Source organism: Arachis duranensis, chromosome 5, assembly GCF_000817695.3.
Source record: "Arachis duranensis cultivar V14167 chromosome 5, aradu.V14167.gnm2.J7QH, whole genome shotgun sequence".
In the NCBI taxonomy this organism is placed as follows: domain Eukaryota; kingdom Viridiplantae; phylum Streptophyta; class Magnoliopsida; order Fabales; family Fabaceae; genus Arachis; species Arachis duranensis.
Window position 1 is genome coordinate 78,844,333 of NC_029776.3, and position 5,661 is coordinate 78,849,993.

General features: G+C 39.3%; 1 pseudogene; it reads right to left on the reverse strand.

Moving 5' to 3' along the window:
* Positions 1–208: 208 nt before the first annotated feature.
* Positions 209–3,589, reverse strand: LOC107489362 (phosphatidylinositol 4-kinase gamma 5-like; annotated as a pseudogene).
* Positions 3,590–5,661: the final 2,072 nt, after the last annotated feature.

A 5,661-nucleotide genomic window follows, 5' to 3' on the forward strand; every position in this document is an offset into this window, starting at 1 on the left:
TATCCAGAAACTCAAACAGATTGGTGCATTTTCTCACCCAAAAAATGTGAAGTTTTCCCGTAATTCAGTCTTTATCCCCTTTCTTGATCAATGATATGAATAAAAAACACAATTATGTCAACCAATGCATTAACCTAAACCACATCCCCGGAAAGTAAGCTACGGAATTCCCCAGAAAATATAATTAAAAGAAAGATTGAACATGTCATTCACTATATACATAAAATTTCATTTCATGATTTCTTTTTTTTTAATCCTACATATTATTTATCAGACAAAAGTGCAGGGGAGAATAAAAAAGTAAAGAAAAAATGAAATAACAAAAATAAAAAATACAAACAAATTCTAATGTCTCACCACTTAGCAGATGCCAAGCAATATTTACAGCAGTTCTCCTATATCCAAATCTCTCGTAAAACCAGAAATACTCCTAACAAATCCTTCATTCCCAGAAATTTATATAATCATAAGCAGCTTTATTCTTCATCCTCTCTTTCTATGATACCAACATAATTTGCTCAAACCTCAAAACTGGCACGAAGTACCGAGCCTCTGCCTCTGCTTCTGACCTAAGGTTATGGACTTCCTCTTTGCAAATGCCGGATACAGCAGCTCTTGAAACTTCTCCAGAAACAATGTCCACTCATCCTCTGTCATATCCGCAAGCTTTACAAAGCTAACACTCGCAGGAAGCTGCTCGCTGGCACTCCTATGACCGGATGATGAATTTGCAAAATACCCATTTTCGGCTTTCCCTCCAGAATGCTTCTGGTGATTCTGGGGGCATTTCTCGCCTAGCATGGTACCTTTCAGTGACATGGAGAGTTTTGAAACAGTTGAGATCTTTTCCTGAGAAGAAAGAGTGACTAATTCCTGAGGAGATTCTCCATCACTTTCCTCCTCTCCTTCCTCGATGCACTCATCAAGCTTTGAAAGTGGGATGCGTGCATGCCCATTTCCGAGTCCAGATTGAAAAGGCACTCTAGTAAGAGTAAAGGGATCATCTGTTGCCATCTTTGTGTTGCAACCTGACCCATCTTCATCACAATCTATGTCAAACTGGAATTCGATGTCACCTGGCTCACTATGAGGAGATAGTTCCTCAGTTTCTGCCAACAACTTCCTCGCCTCCAAACAGACCACCTCAAGCTCACTGGGTTCCTCCTCACCCCTGCGGAACTCCCGGGTCATCATCTCACCAATCTCAGCGAGACAGAGACCATACGCAGCAGCCTCCTTGAGGAATATGGTGCAGAGCACTAAGACTCTGAGACAAGCCTCTCGAATCATTGGTAGCTCCATTCGTAGCATGTCACAATCTCGGACAGGATCAAGATTTTCAATGTAAGCAAGCTCATCCTCAGAGAATGGAATTGAAGCCTGTGGCCAATGAATCCATTCAAAGTACGGGTCCTCCAAGGTTTCTGGAAGGCAAAGCCCATGATCAATGGGAATCAACTCCACTTCACCAAAAGCACCAGTGCTATCTAGTTTCCGAACTAACAAATTTCCAGCATGCCTATCCGTGTTAAGAATCCTAATGTCTAATATCCCGATACGATGCACAGATGCAACAGGGAAGCTAGCTCATCATTGACATTGAAGATCGAGTGAGTAACCTTAACCAACGCTGTAGGAGGCACATTAGCAAAATGGTCGTAGTCAAGAAGATACGCTGCAACTTCCCTGAACCCTGTCTCCCCAACCCGAACAGACCGTTTCAAACCAGGTTGTCCAAGAGCTTTTCCCACAAATCCTTTTGGGTTATTCGGGGCAAAAGGCTCCTCATCTGTAGGTTTCACAATCGCAACACTCTCGCCCTTGCTGTTCCGGAAATAGTAAGCCCCTCCAAGACCACTATGAACAGGAACAGGATCTATTCCCATCTTGATGGCCTTACTTATGTCATTAACCATATGTTTCATTCTATCAAGGTGGCTCGATTGTCCCAATATCTCAATCGGACCACTCTTGTCCCTTTGCTGGATATCCCTTCCGGAAGGTGACAGGCAGGGCGTCGACGAGCTCCTATGCATTAGATTCCTGGTAAGAAGCAGTGGAGAATCATTGCGAACAGCGCTAAGGTCATTCTTCAAGACCTTATCCCCAAATGTCAGTGAGCTCTCTTCAATCGGGACATTAAGGGCAATCTGCAACCTCCGCTTGACCGTATGGGCATTGTCACTACGATCCAATTCCATCCCAAGGACACATCCCTTCTCGGTCTGCACGAAAACCCGCCTCCTCCCAGCAGGTTGTCTCCCTCCTCCTACTCCCACCGTCTGGTTCCCATGGTACTCTCTGCTAAGTGGGCTCCTTATCACTGCAACAGCCATCTGAGTCTGAACAGGACTCTCTAGCTTCCGAGACATGAACCGGAGCAAAGATCAGAGGAAGGAACAAAGGTGGTGGCAGTGGAAGAAATAAAGCTTCTTCTTCTTTTTCTTTTTCCCTCCACAGTAAATTCCAAACTCGAGAGACAATGATGATTGTGTGAAACTAATGCCTTGGACCCCAACGATCATTAATCACTCGACCCCAAAATTACAGAGTCCAACCTTGCAAGCGAATAACCAAACAAGCAAAAGGGAAACAGCTAGTAACACTAGGTGAATGCAACATCTAGTAGGCCATCATGCCCACATGGCAAAAACCACAAACAAAACCTGCACAAAATACATAGTTAAATGCAAATAATATGGACCATATGATAAGTTAAATGTTCACAAAGAAATATTATACTAACATGTAACACAGAGTACTGAGTTCGATGTATCTCCAGTATAAGTAAATCAGCTACAACCGTTATCTAAATATGAACGTTAATAAACTTCAGGTTTTTTAACATTAAGTAAACATTACTACGCATTTTTCACACGCATGAAAAATTTAAGCAGGGAAATTAATCACAATAAATAACAATTTTGAGAAACCACCACAGCAATAACTTAAATGAATGAACTAATGACTTAATTACTGAGCTAAAAATGTAACGTAATGAACCAGCAAAAACAGTGTAGAAAGATTTTTCTTAAGGTTATAAATGGAAAGCTATAACGAACATACATATGAAAAAATTAATTCACACCCCCCAAAAAAAAGAGCTGAAGAGACATGCTTCGAACCAACCTCCTCTTTCAACAGAATGAAAGTTACAAAAACTTTCTAAAAGATTACAGAAACAATGTTTGAAGGAATCGAAACAAATGAAAATAAATTTAAATACCCCGAAATCGATTGAGCTGAATCTTGGAATCCGAACACCCCCCAATGCCGAGATCTGAACGGAAAAAAAATATCGAAAGAGAAAAAAGAAAAACAAATCAACGGCGAATTCGTGAGGGTTATCGAAGAGAGGACGGTAGAACCGAGTACGAGGTGGTAAGCTACGATGTAAAAATGGTGAGGCAACTCGTCCGAGTTGACTCGGAGGGATTTCTCTTTTCTCGTTCAAGCAAAACACAACACTGAAACAGGCTCGAAGAGACGAAGCCCTCTCTCGTTTCCTTTTATCTCTTTCTATTTTCTTTTCCTTTTTTCTCTTTTTTTTCTTTTGGGCTATTTCTCGTTGTGTTGCTCTCTGGCAGTCTGGCTCACGCGCTGCGAACGTTCTTTAACCCGGTGCGCTGAGGATGGTTAACAAACTAACCCTGGTTAAAACTTGACCACTTTCTCTTTCTACTCTCAGTGTTGGAGTGAGTGGAAGGGTCTAGAACTGGTAATCTGGACCGTTGATATAGGAATTGGAAAGCATATACGAGCCGTTTGATCAACTCGGGGGAACGGAGGGAACAACGTGGAGATAAGGGACTGGACGATGACGTGGGTCACCATCAAACGATTGTTGTCTTCGAATGGAGGGTGGCTTTTTTATTACGTGCGCCGGTACCATCGTCCATTCAGCTAAGACCAACGGACGCTGCCACACTTCGTTGTGAAATTTCAAAACTACCCTCATTCTGAATAGAATATGAAAGGCTGTAAGAACCGAACCTATCAATGAATCCATAAAGTGACTAATTTAATGGTACAATAGTCTAATTTAGGAGTGATAATAGGGTGGGTAGTAGTAAATTTTTGTCCTATTCGATTTTATCCTATTTTATAATAATTTGCATAAAATTTTTCTACTTTTATCTATGAATAATAAAAAGCTGAACTCTAACTCGTCATACTCCTATCTGCTCTATAATTATTAAAATTTAACAAATAAAATTAAATTTTAAAATTTATATAACCATCATCATATACATAACATAAATTAAGATAAAATTTAAATATAATATAATATTATTTATTATTTTACTAATTATTTTATATATATTACATATATTATTATATTATATATTAAAATTTTATATATTATATATACCGACAGCGGACAGGGGTGGTATTACCTAAATCCGACCCGTCCTGCCCCGCCCCGTCCAAGATCCTGCTCCACAAAAAACTTGCCCTGTATTAGAGTGGGTAATTACCCACCCCGAGCGGGTGAAATTTAATACATAATTTTAAATATTTAAATTTAATAATTTCAAAACTAATAAAATTCAAAATTTCATAATTTCACATAATTAAAAGTTCACAAACAACTTCAAATGTCAAAATTTATAGGTTAAAACTACAGAAAATCAAAACACACATAAATAACAAATACATAATGTTGTATCACCAAAGAAGACAACATTAACAAACAAATTTTCAACTAATCAAACACACTATTCATCACAAATCATAATCAAAGCCTCAAAGGCATGCACTACTCAAAGTATTTCAATCTACATAAAAACACGTTTGAGATTCTTGGAAAGCATTTTCTTGTGGTTGATGATCACTTTGTGATTGTTCTATCTTTAAGATACAGTCAAAAAATTAACCATCAACAAAATTAACTCGGCAAAAATTATTTACAGAATCATTCATTCAATCATTATTTTAAAAAATCTGCAACTCAAAATAAACAGATATTCAACAAAATCATTCAATTCAACCATTATTTAAAAAATCAACAACTTGGAGTTAAATATTCAACGGAATCATTCATTCAACCATTAATCGACAATTCGGAGTAACAAAATATTCAACAGAATCATTCAATTCAACCATTATTTCAGAAAATCAGCAACTCAAAAAATTAGTAAATTAAAGCAGCTCAGACAACTCAACAACTCAAAATTAAATTGAAGTTGCAGTGCTTACTGGTGACGAGTGAGGAAGGAAAATCATGACGACAGAAAAATGGAAAGTGACGTTGACGGAGAAATGGAAAGTGAGCTCGGACAGAGAACAAGAGAAAACTCAAAGAGCGGCGTTGAGCTCGAATAAAGACAGAGAGAGAGAGAGAGAGCTCTCAAAGAGACAACAAGGATGGCACCTTAAGCAACGGCGACGCCACGAGCTCAACGTAAAGCTTCATGCAACGAAAAAGATGAGGAATGATGAGAAGAGGGCTAAGCAAACCTTCCACAAGCAACAATGGTACCCACAGTTTGTCCCTTCCGATGGTGATGGCACTCTCTACCGGAGAAGATTCCTCTTCGGCGATACTTTAAGAGAAAATGAGGGATGGTGGCTGGGTTCCAAGCAGGTTTAGGGTTGGCTTTGATGAGTGAGAGAGAGAGAGAGAGAGAGAGAGAGAGAGAGAGAGAGAGAGAGAGACTT